This window comes from Monodelphis domestica, chromosome 1 (genome assembly GCF_027887165.1).
Source record: "Monodelphis domestica isolate mMonDom1 chromosome 1, mMonDom1.pri, whole genome shotgun sequence".
Classification (NCBI taxonomy): Eukaryota; Metazoa; Chordata; class Mammalia; order Didelphimorphia; family Didelphidae; genus Monodelphis; species Monodelphis domestica.
Window position 1 is genome coordinate 230,311,330 of NC_077227.1, and position 19,414 is coordinate 230,330,743.

The 19,414-nt window shown below is 39.2% G+C and overlaps 1 long non-coding RNA gene across 1 annotated transcript; it reads left to right on the top strand.

Moving 5' to 3' along the window:
• Nucleotides 1-6,632: 6,632 nt before the first annotated feature.
• LOC103097393 (uncharacterized) lies at nt 6,633-16,910 on the top strand. The gene is made up of 3 exons (XR_008914931.1): nt 6,633-6,905; nt 7,513-7,764; nt 10,006-16,910. It is a non-coding gene; the product is annotated as an uncharacterized LOC103097393 (long non-coding RNA).
• The last annotated feature ends 2,504 nt before the right edge of the window (nt 16,911-19,414 follow it).

A 19,414-nucleotide genomic window follows, 5' to 3' on the forward strand; every position in this document is an offset into this window, starting at 1 on the left:
TGAACCTAGGATCTTCCATCTCCAAGCCTGGCCTGGTTCTCAATCCAGTGAGCCAGCCAGCTGCCCCCTTAAGATTACAGGGAGGAGGAAAAGAAAAAAACCTGCTGACCCCAATTTAAATTAAGGAGAAAAGAGAAGAGAGAAAAAGTGTTTTATACTCACCTGTTCTAGCAGCTGTGTCTTTAAGTCGAGTTAGGTGGTAAAAAGGACTGACTGAGTGAGGAGAAAGTGGGTGAAAAGGCAAGAAAATTCAGGAAATTTTTTGAGGGAACTCAATAACCCTTTGAGGTCTGCCAAACTGTTATGGTGAAAATCACCTTAAAAGATTGTTATAATATTAATTCATGGTCGCCAAGGAATTTACTTATGAAATTCCTAAAATGAAACACTCAAGTCAGAATGGAGTTATGGTGGTTTAATCACAATGGGAGTAAGAAAATGGAGAGGGAGAGAAGGAGAAAGGGGAAAAGGTTAACTCAAACTTCTGGCAGAGCCAGAGGGAGTTTTAGGCCCAAAAAGGCCAAGGTAGAGAAGAGAATCAGTCCTTGACTCATGTGACTGATCTGAAGGAAAGCTGACCGTGAGCCTCCTCTCTGCTTGAGCTCCTAGCACCAACTGCCGCCTAGGTCTGTCCACAGGAAGTGAGCGAATTCCAGAGGCTGTTCCCTACCTCACTTCCTGTGCCTCACAAGTGCCAATGGTAACTCAAGATTGGCTTAGGACAGCCCAGGTGGGCAGTTAGTTATTTTTGATTTTTCATTGACTAGCACATGCCTGTGTAGTGTGGGTGTGCACAATCCTGGGTGCTAGACCAAGCAAGATGGAGATTTAAAAATTCACAAGATGCATTTTTTAGACACTTCCAAAATATTATGGTCTTGGTAGACTTCTTATCTACTCAGTCTTTAAGATGCTTGGTTCTTCTCTGGAAACTAAGGCCAAATTGGGATGAATCCTTACTTGTGTGGCCAACTAGCACCATCACAAACAAGTCTTTTCGGTTCCAGTTCCTGAAATGGATGTCTGCAAGCACACTTTCCTCTACTGCACATGAACTCGTTCCTTTCACTTTGAGATGACAGTGGAGCAGGTACACATTGAATTAGTAAATAGAATATTCTTCAACATCAAGTATTAGAGTGAACTATTATTCCTGGACTACAAAATCAGTAACTTTCATTTCTTGGAACATTGGCTAGTCCATGTTGTACTCTTTGTCATGATATTTACATGTAGTTTTGATGATATGGTTTTCCTAAACCTAATCAATGACCTTGTCATCTCAGAAGTTGTACCCATTTATATTGCTGTGCCTTCCTTGTGGCATCATTTCTAGATTGCTAATGATCCATGAGAAAAATCCTCACATTTTTCTTTGGATCAGAGGAGGGATAATGTGAATGGAAAGTTCCCTACCCCCACAGTATTCTGTAATAATTCTGAAATATTTTATATCTATTATGTTCTTATTTGAACTTTTGACTTTATTCAGAGTTGGTTGACTTAGTTGTACATGCTCCTCTGTTATGTGTCTGTGTTTTTCCAACACTGAGTTAAAATACACCCCTGCATTTGTAGGACTAAGGCCCAGTGGCACTCTTGGTCTTGGCTAGTAAAGGACCTGCTCCAGTATTTCTGTTAAAAACAACTTATCCTTATGATGTAATTGGTTCAAGAATCACTGCAGGTGTCCAAGACACTTCAAGTCACCAGTGCTTATGGGGTAAATTGCAGGCATGAGCCAATGGAATGATAATGGTCAAGTTATTTCTGTCAACTCCCATTGTACCTCTGATTTTACTTCCATAAACTGTGTTATCATAGGAGGCTGCTTTCAAGGCTCCTGGTCTTCAGTTGTTCACCAGAGTCTGACTTTATTGTGAGACCAGCCCTAACTCAATGAAGCTATTTCTTTTTGGCTTGAAGACATTATTTTATTTTTGGTATCTCAGCTAATGAAATTTTCCCAAAAGAAGGGCAAAGAGAGAAAGAAAGGTCTCACGCATAGAGAAATATTCAAAGCAATACTTTATCCTATGACAAGAACTTATAATCAAAGAGGATGCCCAATAAATTGCTAATAAAATTATAATACATAAAATCATATGAAATATAAATAAATCAGATCTACATTTCCTGACTATAAGTCTATGCATTACATAATACCACCGAGAGAGAGAGAGAGAGAGAGTGTGTGTGTGTGTGTGTGTGTGTGTGTGTGTGTGTGTGTGTGTATGCGCATGTGTATGTGTATGTGTAACATTATTGTTAGGTGAGAATGTATGGGAATTAGTTCCAAATACTTGGAGCATGGGCAGCTAAGTATTTCAGAACACACAGTACCAGGCCTGGAGTTGAGAGGGTCCTAATTGGGCCCCAGAAACTCCTTAGTTGTGGGGTCCTGCTCAAATCACTTTACCCTGAAGGCTCAGCCCTTGTCATTCATCTGTCTTAGAAATGTTACCAACACAACAGGTAAGGATTTTAAAATATTTGGAACATTTAAGTTTTATTCTAATGTGTCACTCAAGCAAGTGCCATAAAATTTTCCAAATAAAAGGCCAAGTATGTAGGCATTTTACAATTTAGGAATCTTTACTTAGCCCACAAATTAATTTATAAAAATAATTTCTAGGTCCTTACACCTTCATTAGCACCTGTGAGTTTTCATGAGGTGAGTAATTTAGGCCTTTGTGACCAGAATACTCCAATTCCAGTTTTATCTTGCAAACATCCAACCATACAAGCCACAAAGAATGGATTTCCAAATTTTCCAAATAGTGAAAACCAATTTGTATATCTTCTTTCCACATCTAGATGCTGGAGGTTATATAGCCAATTTTCAGGAAGGACAGTTTTTACACTTTTAATAGGGCCTGATGTTGTGTCCTTTCAACAAAATAGATTTCTATTTGTTTGTTTTTTGAGAAGTGGTAACCCTATCTTGAGGGAAGTATAGAAGCCACTTAGAGAACAAAATACCTGGTGACTGGGACGGAAGCTTTGTCCTCTCCTGTTTCTAGTCCATTCATTCCTCATTAGTCAGGTTGATGTTGAATGATTAACCCTCTGCAAGCTTACCCTCTATATTAGCACCAATCATTTGCAGTTGTTATTCACGTGATTTTCAGTCATGTCTGACTCTCTATGACCCAATTTGGGATCTCCTTGGCAAAGATACTAGAATGCTTTGCATTTCTATTTCTAACTTATTTTTACAAATGAGGAACCTGATAAACAGCATTAAGTGATTTGTCAGGCTCATATGCCTCCATGTGTAAAAATGGAGACTTGAACTACGGACTTCAATCCCCAGAAGTCCTTGCTCTACTTCCCAGGATGCTTTGTAATCACACCGAATTCTCACCTGGGAGAGATCACCATTTATTATTTAAAGGAGTTCTCCTCCTACTGAGGCTCTCTTTTCTACGTCTGCTTCCAAGCAGTTGCATCTCTTTCATCATGTAGGTGAGGTTGTCTAGGCCTCTCTGGGCCTAGACATGTGCTTTTCTTATTCTGTATTTTGTTTAATCCTTAACCTTTAATAAACCTCATAAAAATATAATACTCCTTGCAGAGAGAAACTCATTTTTACCTGCCTCAGCTTCCCAAAATTTTAATTTTTACACATGTCTGAGGAAAGATAGGACCTCAGGGGGTTGAGTCTTCCTAACTACAGGGCTGGCATTCTTTCCACTGTTCCATCTACTAGCTGTTATGTGTCAGACTTAATGGACCCAAATTTGTCTCTGAGACACGGCCAATATCCATGAAAATAGGGAGTCCTGAGAAACCTTTTACCCAAGTTCAGATTATATCCTACAAATGTAGAAATCTTAAAGTTCAGGGAAATTTAGAACAGATTAATGTAAAGAAGAGTGGGCTCATGAAGTAAATGGGGAACCCTCAGAAGTGAAAACAATGCAAATTACATCCATGCACACCAATAAGGTCAGAGCCTTGTCCTGTGACCCTGTCAGAAACCTAAGTGGGTAAGGAAGACCATTGAGATAACCCAAGATGGGGGAAGGGAATGGGGAAAAGAATTTATACAAAATATACTATGTGGCAGGCACTATATTAAGGACCTTTGTCTAATGTTATCTCATTTGACCTTCACAAGCACTCTCTGAGGTAGATGCTATACTTATCCCCATTTTACCCTTGAGGAAACTGAGGCAGGCAGAGGTAATGTGATTTGCTCATAGTCACCTAAAACTTACATATGAGGGCTAATTTGAACTCAGGTCTTTCTGATGGGATTCATTAGCCATTCTCCACCAACTATCACTGATAACAAAAATCTTTATGTTCTTAGGACTGGAGTAAACAAAAACTTAGATTTACACAGCATGCTCTCCAATAGCTTGCAGAGTGCTCTATTCTCAGTTACTCAGGTCAGTCTCCATTTCACAGTAGAAGAAACTAGGGATATGCCAGGGTAAGTAGCAGAACCACGATAACTAGCCAGCTGCTAAGTGTCTGAGGACACACTCAGAAGAATTAAGTCTATTGACTCTGAGTCTATAAACTGTACTACCTAAACTATACTCTCTCCTGAAAGGCAGGTTGGGAGAATCAAAGGCAGTAAGGAGGGGGAGAGAGTGGAAAAGAAGAGAAACAGACAGACAGACAGACATACAGACAGAAACAAGATACAGAGAGAAAGGGAGAGAGAGAATCACAAGAAGAAAGAGAAGGAAAGGAAGGAAAGAGAATGTGTGTGGTTAATGGAAAAAATTTCTTTATGAAGTGAATTAACTAAGGAACAAGGAAGGAAAGAGAGCAGGACTAGAATTTAGACTGGACATCTCAACCTCCAAGAGCAAATAACAGGAGATGTTTGAATAACCTTCAACTCTAGCCTTGCTCCAATATGCTACAAAATCCCTCTCATCCTGGAAGCCCACACTAGCCTTTTGGCCTCATTACCCTGGAACTCCACCTAGCCTCTGGACTTCTCACACTACAAGGATATTTTGCCTCTGGAGACCTTTCCTCTGATAGGTTGGCTCTTCCCTGAATCTCCATTTAAAGAAAGGGCCCATAATCAGTTCTTTATTAGCATGTGTCTTGGAAGTGAAAGATCAGAAATTATTAACACAACTGTACTGAAAAACTCAGATATAAAATACAATCAATGGAAAAAAATCAGAGAAAAATCCACTGCATCTGTTCTCCTCAACCATTTACAGCCTTGGGCCAAGCAAGGTTTTAAGAACAAAGAAGTTTCTTTACCTGAAAATACCATTCCAGTTTCTGAAAGTCACTCATTATGTCCTCAAGGTGAAGTCAATGGTACTCAATTAAGAATAAGAATAAGAATTTCTAATACTTTGTCAGTATGATAAGAGAGAAATTTGAAGGAATTGGCTTAGTTACTTTAATTAGACCATCTGAATTTGAGTTGTAAAGGATTGTGGCATCTGAGCAAGGTAGACAAAGAAGGGATTCTGCAGGTGTCCAAAAGGGATTATTTAGGTTTAACATATTTTTATTTCAGGAACCTTTGGCTAGTCAGTCAGTCCATCCAAAGGATAAGTTTTAGGACTTTGGGCCACTGTAAAAGAATGTGAGTGCTCTTGAGGAGAAGTTTAATCAGTTGTAATCAGAACCCTGAATAGTTGCCTGTCCACAAAGCCCACAGCATTGATTTCCAAATTACCCAATAAGAAGCCAATTACTTTATCTCCCTTGAACAAGTCAATGACCAAGAACAGAGTTAAAGGATTTAGGGCACTGATGCTCTATTCCTTGTGGCTAAACTCCCCCAAAGCACCCAAAACATAAGTTTCTATCTTGAACTTACCCAAAGTAAGTTCAACTCAGCACATGCTTTCTCCTCCTCTTAGGTTGGGACACACTGACCACAGATTATACGCTAGGTTACAAAATTCTAATTCTAAGAACACTCATCTTCCATAGCTTACCTGGGCTGTGGCAAAACCCAGGCCACCTTCCCCAAAACACCATAGCAAGTATGTTTGGATGCTTTGTCCTCAGAGTAACCTATTCTCAGAGTTGGAAGAAATTTCAGCTCTCTTCTACTCGATTCCGGATACAAAATGTAAATGCCCTTCACAACCTCTTCTTGGAAGCCCTTTGATAGAGAGAGAACTCATTGTCACTGAGGCAGCACCTTCAATTTTGGAAGAGTTCTCCTTGATAAGAAGTTCCATTTGAAATCTGCTTCTCTGTTAATTTTGAGTTCTGGAAGCTAATCCTGTCCTCTGTAGCGACAGAGAACAAGTCTATTCTCTATTCTATATAAAACTCTATAAGATATTTGCGGAAATGCAGTGTGTCCTTCCTGCATCTACTTACCAGAACAAATATCTCCTGTTCCTTAGGTTGATCTTGCTTGTTTCTAATCTGCTTACCATCCTTGATCCCCTATTCTAGGAGCTTTCTAGATGGTCAGTGTTTTGTTTAACATGTCTTTAGAATTGGTCAAAATATCTCACATTGGGTGTTAACAGGGCAGTATCCAGAATAATGATTCCACTCTCAGCCCCTTCATCTATATATGTTAATGTATCACAATGTTACACCATGAACTTTCTGTTGACTAAAACCTCCAGGGCTATTTCCTATGAACTTTCCTTGGAACACATACTGTTGGTGTTTTTTCTGGAATTTCAGGTTCTCTTTGATTTGTTTCCAATGTCCAGAGGGTAGATTCTACCTTGAAATTCTCATTGGCCAATGGAGTGTCATCTCTTGAGATTCAACAGCATATATGACAGCAGAGGAGTGCTAACACTGCCAACATCCTTTGTGAGCTGAATCTGACCAGATTTCTGTGCTGACCAATATCACTGAATTTGGAATGATGGGACCCCTGGTCTTTGCCATCTTCTTGCTACTGCTTTCAGGGACCAAAATGTCCCCAAAACCAAGAAAATGTGAGTAAAGCAAATGGGAAAGAACTATCCCATTTGGGAGTTGAAAAATAGAATGAAATCAGAGAATAGAGAGGAAATGTCTAGATTTAGTGTCAGAGGATCTAGTTATTAATCCAACTTTTGTCTTAGCTAGGTAACCTTGGGTAAGTGGCAAAGCTGTTGAGTGAGGGTGAGAAGAAGGGCAACATGGGTAACTACTGGCTCTGGTAGCCCAGGTTCAGATGTCATTACCTCACTTCTTACCCACTTCTCTGCTTTAATTCTCTGTAGGTACCTCAAATTGTCTGAGGAGAGAGATGAACTAGGATCTTCTGTACTCTAAGTCAGCTTTGTGGTATAGTCTGGAGTCAGGAAAATTCATCTTCCTGAGCTCAAATCTGACCTCAGGCACTTACTAGCTTTGTGACCTTAAGCAGGTCACTTAACTCTGCTTCCTTCAGTTTTCTCATCTATAAAATGAGTTAGACAAGGAGATGAAAATCCTCTCCAGTATCTCTTTCAAGAAGACCCAAAATAGGGTCACAAAGAGTCCAATATGATAAAAAATGACTGAACAAATTTGGGAGATTAGTATTAAAAATATCTCACTCAGTTCTCTTTGCCTCAGGGTGTGATTCTCTGGAATACGAGGACTTTGCTCTTTCAAATACCAGAACTGGGGAGTCTGAATCATGGAGCAAAGCCTACTTCAACCATGGAGTAGTCTACATATATGAGAACTACCAGCAGAGGGCAAAACCTCATTTCGGATGGGAAAATGTGGAGAACTGGGATGAGGTGAGCAAACTTCAGAAAGAGAGACAAGATTTCATCATGAAGGACTTTCAAGAATTCCTAAACTCCAAAAAAGATAAGAAAGGTGAGTACACAGTTATAGGTCTGGAACTGAGGTCCAATGACTTTGAAAGGGTTTAGTGATCCCTAGTGACCTCTGCCTAAAAGGGGTTGTCCCGAACTAGGAGGGGCTGAAGAGGATTCATAAAGGAACAAAAGTGGAGGGAGAGAGGCAGGAGAAGGGACTGGCCAGAACCCCCAAATTGTGGAGAACAAATCCAGAGTGAGGCTGGGGTAGAGCCAACCTCAAATCACATCTCTGTCCCTTCCCTACCTTCTTCTGGTTTCCCTTTTTCTGCTATTCTACCCAATACAATCTGTCAGTGAAACAGAAAGTACAGAGAGAACAATTCTTCCTCCTCATTCATCAGCTTGAATTAATTCTCCTCTCTTCTTACTTCTCTGGGCATCTGGGCCTCTAATGTAGACACTACAGTGTGCTCTGACATGCCTTTGATTCTGTGACTAATAGAATGCTTGAACTGAAAAGTACAATGGAGATCTAGATCTAATCCACCCACTAAACAGAGGGGGAATGACAGATCTTAGAACATTGGGAAGAACATTGACTCAGGAACCCAGAGGGCTTCTGATAGTTTATCTCTCTCTATGGCTTGGAGCCAGTGATCTCATACAATTCAGTAAGTGCCAAACTCAGGGCTTGTAGGAGTGGATTGAAATGCAAGAGCAGAGATAGAACACATAGGAAGAAAGATGATTGACAGAAGGAGAGATGGAATGCATGGAGGGGCTGCTGGGAGAGTTTTCAACTGACTTGAGGGAGATTCTCTGGAACCCTGGAAGAGAGTAGTATCCTGAGCTCTGATGTGAAATCAGTATCATCTAATAGCCTGCAGTGTCCCAAAATGATTGCTGTGACTGATATAAAGTCAATCATCTCAGAGATTATTCTGTGAACATTGGAAGTCAGACAAGACTTTGGAGATTGACCTAAATAGGATTTAATCCCAGGAGGGCAGTCTATGTGTCTGACCAGAAGTTTTACTATCTCTACCACTGCTTTAGACTGAACTGTTTTTTTTAGGTGTTTAGGCATGTTATATTTAGATTAGGAAGAGAATATTTTCTGGTAGGACTGATCCTGGCTGCTGGCCACAACCAAGGAGTCAAGATCAGTCTGAAGGGAATATCACAGGGTATCCTGATAACCCCTTTCTTATACCTTTCCCCAAATTGTCTTAGACATAAACCACTATTAGTTCCATCTAATATGCAGGCAGAGAAGTCACTGGCTATCTTATGGAGATAGAGGGAATAGGTGTCCGAGGGTATCATCTCTCAGAGACTCTGGTCAAAGTAAAGGTCTCAAAGTTGTCTGCCATTGATGACATCCTGACAGGCTAGGATCAGAGAGATATCAAAGGGTGCCTGGCCTTTCACTAAGTCCAAGCAAAGCATCAAATTCATACCTTTAGATGTCTTTATCTGAATACTAGATCTTGTCCCTTCCTGTACTGAAATTCTATCACAGTGACACCCCCTTGAAACCCTCTGGTCAGGGAGAAAGACAAACCAGCTAGGTTCATACACTATCAAGCCTATCTATGACAGCAATATTAAGGTTGTCTCCAGTCTCCATTATTGCAGTCTAGACCCAGGATGTCCAATCCCCCAGGCTACTGTTCCTTCCACTCAATAACACTCAATTTCAGTATCAGGCAACCACTGTCTAGGCCAGTGTAGCTCTCATCCCAGTTAATCACAAGTCGTAGCAACTTGTTGTTCTGGAAAAAAAAAAACTAAACAATCAAATATTGGATTTGAGTTGGAGAACCTTGGGTTGAATCTTGATTATTACTTAGCATCCTAAAAAGTTCATAAAATCCACTGCCCTCCCCTGAGCCTCAGCTCCCTCATTTGTAAATGAGCAGGGTGGAAGAGATAATGGTAAGGTCATTTCCAGTTTTGATTCCAAAATTCTTCAGTTCAACTACTCTTTGCTCCCTACTCCTTCACCAGGGACAGGGATGAAATGAGATTTAAACAGTTGAAAGGAATTAGCCTGGAAAGAATTGTGCTCTGGATTTTAAAATTGTCTTATATTTGGTTCATCTTGTCTTAGCTTCCTAAACTAAAGGAAAAGAATTGGGTGTTTGTTTAAAGGGAACATACTTTGCATTTAGTAGGCTGTTTGAAATCAATGGTCTAAAAATGAACTAATATCATTTTTAGAGTAATCAGTATTTGAAAACACATTTTACTGTACTTTAGAGAGCTCATCATACCTTGGGCTTGTGTGTTTCAGGTTTATATTTCTTTAAAAGAGGTTTTGGCTGTTCACTTTGTCCAAATCGCACTTTCAAGGTAACTGGGTATTGGGATTGGGATACAAGTGGTACCCTGGGTACCTTTACGCATACAGAGTACCAGTTAACAAAAGATTCTGAAGCTGAAATGAACCAAGACCCAGGTGCTGTAATTCTACCCGAAGAATATCTGGAGAAACAGTGTTTTGCAACACTCCAAAAATACCGGAATTATAGGAATGCTTACTAGGACAAACCAGGTAATCTGTCTACCTCCTGTTGTTACACTTACTATGATTGGGTAACTTTCGAGGCTGGGAACAACACCCTGAACACTAGATGGCCTAAAATTGACTCATATTTTAAAGCCTGAAGATTTCCTCCCTCTCAAAATTCTATTAATCATGGAAAAATGGGGCTTGAAAATATGAATTCAGACAACTCTATAGGTCTCTTGGAATTGAGATAACAATCCTTATCAACTGAGGGCTCCTGGGCATTGTGAGAGTCACAGGAAAACATAGAGGCTTAGATGGGAAGAATAATGAAATAAGAAAAAGAAACCTCCCATTACAAGCCTCAGCCCTTCTTGTTTCTCTTCATTCATCATATATCAGCTTTTCAATAGGAACCCTGTCCCCCTTCTTAAGCACCTCTTATGTAGCTTCTGATGGGAATCCCCAGGCTACACAGGAAATCAAACCATGTCATTGACCCATTCCCCAAAGTCATTCCTCTCTGAGAGCTTAGAGGCAGCTAAGTGGTGCCCTGGATAGAGTCCTCGGCCTGGAGTCAGGAAGATTTGAGACTGAATCAGGTCTCATTCGTTTAGAGCTGATGTGACCTTTGGGAAGCTACTGTTTCCTTCAGTGTAATGAGGATAAGGATAGCACCTACCTCCCTAAATTGGTGTGAGGAATAAATCAGATAACATTTACAATTGCTGAGAAAATACTGGTGATTAACAAACACTTGTTCCTTTCCATTTTTCATTTATGTTGTTTCTCATCTGCAATGAGCTTCCATCCTCCTACTTAGCTAATGCTTTCCTACTCTTTAAGACTTGTTTCAAATCCCTCCAGAACTCTCCCTTTTCTAAAGTTTCCTCCCATGTTATGGTCATTTTTACTTCATTTAGAAACATCCTTCTGAATGTTTTCCTGAATATAAGAGCAGGGATCACACCCTCCCTTTCCTTGCACCCTCTCAGTAAGCAGGGGTATTGATACTAGAAGAGGCTGAATAAGTGTTTGCTTTTTTAACTGAAAATTTCATATGTAAGGGGGAAAGGCAGGCGATTTGGTGCAGAGGAGAAGAAAATGTGGAATAATTTCTGTGGGGAAGCTACAACTTATTGGAAAAAATGAATTTGAGTAGATACTATGCAGAAACTGATTTGGGATAATATGTGAAAGTAAAGGAAGAATAGTGAGAAGGACAGAGTCCAGAGGAAGTTGGTGGTGGAAGCAATGTTGGAGTTGAAGGTGAGAAACTAGGACATGCTGGGAGAACTGTGAGAGCTACAGATAACTGCTCAGAGGAGGAGAGGCAAGAAGAGAAAGAAGTCATAAATAATAAATGAACCACTTGGCTAAAGTATATGTTTCAACAGATGGCCAAGAGTGAGGAGACCTTAGCAATGATGATCTCTTAAAGTCAGCTTTAGGGAAAAAGAGCAGCTGTGCAGGTTTTCGCCTCCATGATGACTTCCCTCAACTATACTGTCACTCACTGTTGTAAAAATGGAGACTTGAAGCCAGGACTCCAGTCCCCAGAAGTCCTTGCTCAGTTCCCAGAATGCTTTGTAATTACACTGAATTCTCACCTGGGAGAGATCACAAATTATTATTTAAAGGAGTTCTCCACCTCCTGAAGGGCTATTTTTCCTACCATCTGCTTTGGGGCACACGCTGCTCTCCACCTAGCAGGAAAGATGTGAGTGGTTGTGCTTTTCTTACTTGTATTTTCTTAAATTCCTTATCTTAAATAAAACTGTTAAAAATATAATACTCCTTGCAGAGAGAAACTAATTTCTACCTGCCTCAGTTTCCCCCCAAATTTTAATCTTTACAGTTATTGTGACCACTAGATTGGATGAGAACTTCTCAAATTTTTTAGCCTAGAAATTTTTTTTAAAGCCACGTTTCTCTAAGATGCTTTTTAAGAAAACCCCGCTTTGGACTTCCTTGAGCCCTTTCCTTAGCCCAGCTGGACTTGGCCTGGCTGCGTTCCTGCCTCTGCCCCAGACTAGTTTGCTGTTTGACCCAGATTGCAGCTCACCTGCCCACCCTGGCTGCCCACTCCTGCTCCAGCTGCTGCTCCTGGTCTTTCTCTTGATCACCCTGTCCCTGTTTAACCCAGATCAAGATCACCTCATGACCTGACTGCCCAACAAACTCTAGCCTTGGAGCAGATCACTCATTATCCAGGACTGATTTCTAATAGCTGGTAAAAAAACGGGGGTATTGGCGGAGGATCGTAGGAGGGGAGAGAGAAAAGGGAGAGAAGAAGAAAGACTTTCCGAACAGGAACATAAAAGCATGGCTATTTTATAAGGATATCTTTTAATTGCATTGATCCTTTTATTGACTTCACCTGTGTGTCAGAAAAAAATTCAGCTCCCTACATCCCTTTAGCTAACTTTGGGCAGGCAGCTGGGTATCTTAGCGAACTGAGAGCCAGGCCTAGAGAGGGCAGGTCCTGGGTTGGAATCTGGCCTCAGACACTTGCTGGCGGCATGGCCCTGAGCAGGTCATTTAACCCCCATTGCTGAACCGCTTTCCTGCCTTCTGACAATAGGCATCTAAATGGATAAAAACCCAAAGAACGCTAAAGAGACCAGAGGTTATATTTTTAAGGCATTTCAGACTCCAATGTTTTATAAAGATCTCTGTATTTCTATTGTATTTTACTGTTTGCTTTGTTTATGGATTTAACTTTGTGATTTTAAGTTCATATATTCTGCACTCAAGATTATTCCATTACACTGAATTATTTTATGTAGTCAAGGCATTGCCGTAAAGGCAGAACCATAAGGGTTAAGTCTCCTCTTCTCTCTGTTTGGGCTGCATAGTCAGGGTCGTGGGTTGAACTGTGTACGACCTGCCCAGCTATGTGCTCAAGGTTGGAGTAGCATCAGAGGGAGGAGTGATAAGGTTTGTGAGAAAGAAACTGTAAGGTTGGAGTAGCCAGCAGAGGACTGATAAGGGTTGTGAGAAATTGTGAGAGACTGTGGGAAAGTTGCTTCTCTGTCTGTTTGGAATCCTCTCAGTTCTTCCCTGTGCCTGGCAGGTAACGTCATGAATTTCTATGAATCTGTCCAATTATTGGTTCCTGCTGTTGCTGGGCAGTAACATCATATCTTCCTGTGGTCTTAACCTATATATTGCTTTGTTTGAACTCAATAAAGGGTTGTTATGCTTTTTCATATAGCTTCCATTCATCACTCTGTATGTTCATTACCCCAGGCAAGGTCACGATGAGCCTTGCAATTTTAATGTACTGAGTTTTAACTACTGTTAAATTCTATTGCTTTTCCCCCATAACCACATTGAACAAATATCATTGTAATTAAGCTCATATATGAAAATAGCCGTTCTATTTTTGCCTTTGTAAATTGTCACATAGAGGATGGATGGACTTCATCAGAACTGGTTACAATTGTATAACAACCTTTGGAAAATTTAATGTGCTAAATATCTCAACGAATTTTAAGGATTTTCTCGACATGGTTTTTAGAATTTTTTCTTAACAATCTCTGGTCATTTTTGCCTGCCCTTACAATGAGGTGTACAGCCCATTCTAGTAGCTGAAGTGAAATACAATTATAACCCCCAACCTTCCTGCATTTCTAAATATGTGAATGGATGTTGGGGCATTTAATTTCAGGTCATTTGTATCCCTAAAAAAGCCTCCAAAAAGGAGCACCCCTCATTTATACTATTCAGCCCACTACTTTACTTCCCCGAGAATGATCTCTAGATTTCTTGATGATGTTCTAAATCCAACATAAATTTTACTTTGTTTAAAAATATGTTTATTTATTACCAAGGTTGAAAGATTTGCTATGTCTGTAATAACTTGTGACAAGTATCCATTTAAAAAAATGCCATACAGCAACTTATGTGAAATATGATAGTGTGTTTGTTTGCTATTGTAATTAATTAGGCTATTGAGAATTTTGGGGATATTGATAACTACATATTTGTACTACTGTTTTTTTAAAAATGAAAAATGTTACTTTGTTCAATTCATTTGCTCATACTCACAGTGGATCATGGCCAGATATGAAGAGGAAATGGATCTCATTTTGGTGAGAAAGCCTTGCATTCTATATTTTCTTAGCTGACATAGTGTGTCAATGATATAAGCTATACTTTTATTTTTAAAACTCTTTTATTATATTTTTCTTTCATGTGCAATATACTATTTCAGTTTTTTAATTTTTCTCTCCTTTTTATATTTGACACCAGTATTAAGTTTTTCTTTAACTTTCTGATTTTTCAGTAATATAAGTTTAAAATACATTTGCTAATGCATGCCCCTAAAGCTTGAGACTATAAAATGATTCCACTAATTATTTAAAAAAAATTATGGGTCTTTGCTTAATAATTCTGTCTGATTCCAGGAAAAGATATACACAAAAGAGCCATTGCATAGGGCCAAAGAAAAGCCAACCCAGGATGGATTGATGCACTACTAAGCCAATACAAAGGTCTTGAACCTAGTGTGAAGACTCGAGGTTACTGTGTTTAACATTGTTAAGACATAGGCTTTCCTTGTGTCCACACTCACTCTGAAAATATTTACAGATGAGTATCCCCAATCTTGGCTCCTACTTGGCTTCTATAATCTGGTTCCTTTTTTCTGTCTTTCACAGTGTGGTAATTTTCTGTAGTCCCAGCTGGGTAAATGCATCATTGCTTCGATCATTTTAATTGGGCCCTGATTCAAGGACCTGTTATAGATATATTTTTCTTTTATTTGGAATTTTTACACATAAGACTTTGATAGTCTATATTTGCATCCAGAAATTTTTCTTTTTTCTTTGGATTGTTCTGATGTCTTTTTAATTTCTCTTACCAATTGGCTCATATACCTCATACCTCAGCCATGCATCCATAAGTGATCCTGTGTTTTTTTTTTTTCCAATCACCCACAACACAAGGGAAATGTAAAAAATGTTATTTAAATTGCAAAGTTTAAACTCCTTTTGAGAAGAATTTCAGGAAAAGAAAGATACTACCTCTCTGAATCCAGAAACTAAAATGTTGGAGAAGAAACCATGAAGAAGCCTCCAGACCACAAGCTGCACAAGAATGAACTTTGGGTGTAATTGATTGAATTTTTTGAAAATAATTGATTGAACTTGATTGAATTGATTGATTTGTAGTATACTTTCATGCCAAAGGGGACTTCCCCCTAACTGGCTTTTTGTCAATGCATCCAGCAATTATTGGTTCTGTCCTTTTTTTCTCTTATCCTCAAATTATTGTAATCTTTAAGTTGATTATATTTTCATGATCCTTTTGGGGAAAATATTTTTTTTCAAAAATGATCACACGGGAAAATTTAAAAATGGAGACTTGAACCCAGGACTCCAGTCCCCAGAAGTCCTTGCTCACTTCCCAGAATGCTTTGTAATTCCACTGAATCTTTACCTGGGCGAGATCACAAATTATTATTTAAAGAAGTTCTCCACCTACTCCAGGGCTCTTTTTTCTACTTCTGCTTCTGCTTTAGGGAACACAAGGCTCTCCACCTAGCAGGAAATATGTTAGCAATCATGAATAGGCTCTCTGGGCCTAGACATGTGCTTTTTTTACTAGTATTTTCTTAAATTCCTTATCTTAAATAAAACTCTAAAAATATAATACTCCTTGCAGAGAGAAAATAATTTCTACCTGCCTCAGTTTTGTGACAAGGAAATCACATTAAAATACTGATATATATTAATTTAAGGTCGCCAAGGAATTCAGCTATGTAATTCCTAAATGAAAACTCAAGTCAGCAGTCAACCTTTTATGGAGTTTTTAATTACAAACAGGAGGAATAAAGGTATTAGAGATAGAGAGAGAGAGGGAGAGAGAAAGGGGAGAGAAGGGAATAGGGCTTAAATACCCCTTCTGTTTAGGCTGGGCCAAAAGGCCCAAGCCCTTAGATAGCTGAGGCAAAGAAAAGAGATCAGTCCCTATCACTCACGTGACCAAAATGGAGAAACAGTCTCAGGGTCCTCCACCTCCAGCTTCCTTCAGAGCAAGCTTCTCCGAGCACAACCTCTCCAACCAACAACCCTAGTCCTCAGACCCTGCTATCTTTAAGGAAACCATCCAAGTTCCCTCCCCTCAGTTCTCACATCTACCAATCACTGTCCATGTCTTCCCTGTGCCAATGGTGGTTCTACCTTAACCCAGGACCACCCAGAGGTCTGTGGCTTTGCACATGTCTGTTGAAGGCCATATTCTCAAGTAATTAAATCTTGATCCTTTGCTACAGCCCTTCCTAAATCCTGTTACCCTGAGTAGGGTGGAGATTGGAATAATTAAATTTTGTTCTATGCTGCAGCCCTTTCTAAATCCTGTTACCCTGAGTAGGGTGGAAATTGGAATAATTAAATTTTGATTTATGCTGTAGCCCTTTCCATTATTCAGCAAAAGGTTTCTGTCCTAAAGTAATCAATGCCAATGGGGTTCACATTCCAATGGTGAAATTTCCAACATTCACAAGTCTAAGAAATTTTAAGGTTTACAGTTTTCCCCCCAAATTTAATCTTTATACTGTTCCCTGTCATTGGATTTCCAGTCAAGAGGACTATACAGATCCTGATCCTTCCAAGGGAGGACTTATGATATGCGAGAAACAACACTAAGATGAATCAAGTATATATCATTATAAAATGAAATAAAAGTCATGTAAAATGTGCATTTGTGTATGTGTGTGTATGTGTGTGTGTCTGTGTGTGTGTGTGTGTGCATGTATAGATTTTTGATTCCATAGGTCTAGTGAAGTCCCAACAGTGATATTTATTGAAATAATTCAACAGTTTATGGAACTTTGAACATTTTAGCCCTAAGCACTGTGTGTAAAATGACTTACCTAGAGTCATACAATCAATATACAATTTTAACTGTAGACCAAGCCATGCCCAGGCAATACTCACCTCATGGAAAGGACCACACTGACCATACCACCCCTTCAACAAGCCAAAAAATAATTTTAAATGTCTTCCCCCAGTGAATCACAGAGTCTCAGAGCTGGAGGAAATCTCAGAAATATTCCAGTCTAACCTCAATCTGAAGCACCAATTCTCTGTACAATGGACCCTTGGAAGACATTGATTAGAAACAGAATTCATAGTCTACTAACATTACATTTTTGGATGGATCTCATTGAAGGAAATTCCATTTGAAATCTTCTCCCATAGAACTTTTACCTAAATTCTAATCTCTAACCATTGTTCTTAAAAAAGTTGAGCAGAGGAACTGAACAGTCATGGAATAAATGGAAGTTAAAGGGGATAGAAACCTTGTATTTGACAGGAGTAAAGATCCAAGGTTTGGGGATAAGAATTCATTATTTGGAAAACATGTGTGTGTGTGTGTGTGTGTGTGTGTGTGTGTGTGTGTGTGTGTGTGTGTTTAAGGAAAAATAATTTTCATTATTAAGTTAATTAATTAAGGAACAAGGAAGGAAAGAGATCAGGACTAGAATTTAGAATGCACTACTCAGAATGCACTTACTTGCCAAGAGAAAGTATCAGGAGAAATTTCAATATCTTTAAAATGTAGGCTTTTTCCAATATTCTACAAAAGCCTTCTCATCATGGAAGCTCATTTAATCCCTATAGCCCCATCATCCTGGAACTTCACCCAGTCTATGAACTTCTCACACTACAAGAATATTCTGCCCCGGAGAGGATGGCTCTTCCCTGAATCTCCATTTTAAAGAAAGTATCCATAATCAGTCCTTTACTAATGCATGTTTTAGATTTAAAAGATTAGAAAATATTAACACAATTAATTTTGTACTAAAACTCAGGTACAATAATATAATCAAAGGAAAAGAAATCAAAGAAGAATCAGCTGAGTGAACTCTCCTCAAACATTTACAGCCTGGGTTTAAGTCTAGGCTTTAAGAACAAGGAACTTCTTCAATTGAAAATAATATTCCAATATCCAGAAGTCACTAATTGCTCCCACAAGATAAAGCCAATACTCCTCAGTTAAGAAGAATTTCTAGTATTTTTCCAGTATTAGGAGAGAGGTATGTGAAGGAATTCAGTTAGTTACTTATAACTGGATCTTCTGAATTTGAGTTTTAACACCTTGTGGAATCTAAGCAAGGCAGCAAGAAGTGATTCCCCAGGTGTCCACATAGAGAGCAATTTGGTCTAGCCTATTTCTGTTTTGGGAACCTTTAGTTAGTCAGGCAGTCCATCCAAAGGAAAAGGTTTAGGGCTTTGGGCTCCTGTAAAGGAATGTGAATGCTCTTGGGGAGAAGATTAGTCAGTTATAATCAAAACCCTGGATTGTCATCCATCCACAAAGTTACAACATCAATGACTAAATCTTCCAAAAGGGAGGAGCCAATAAGTTTAACTCTCTTGGGAAAATCTGTAAATGAAGACCAAGGGGAATTAAATGTTCAGGCCACAGTTTTACCCCCTTCCTTGTATCTATACTCCACAAGAAACTCAAAATATATGTTTCTATTCTGCACTTAAACAAAGCTCAACATGATTCTGCACAGGCTTTTTTTGTCCTCTTAGGTTGGGACACAGTGACTGACTACTGATAAAATCTGAGATTATTCGGGTAAATAATTCTCATATTTCTCATCCTTCAGCTAGCACCTTCCTCTGCCTATGACCACATCAGGCCATCTTCCCTAAAAGAGTATAGCAATTATAATTGGTTACTTTGTCCTTAGAGTCACAGGTTCTCAGAGTTGGAGGAAACCTCAGAGCTTGTCTAGTCTAGGCCACATCGAAAGGATTAATTCCATTTACAACCTCTGTTGGAAGCCTTTTAATAGAGGGAGTACTAACTAAATGTTATTGAGGCAGAATAGTCAGATTCCGAAGAGCTCTTCTTGGTAAAAAGTGCCATTTGAAATCTGTTTTCTGTTAAGTATGAGTCCTTGGTGGTATTCCTATCCTCTCTATCTATAGAGAACAAATCTATTCTGTTTTCTGCATCAAACCCTTTCGATATTTGAGGAACGTCTTCTTCCTGAATCTGTATTCCAGAGAAAATATCTCCTGTGACTTTATTTGATCTTGCTTGTTTCTAATCTACTCATCATCCTTTCCCCCCATTCTAGAAGCATGCTGGATTGACTGTGTTCCTTTTAATATGTGTCTATAGAATTGGACACAATATCCCACATGGGGTGTGAACAGGAGAGAAT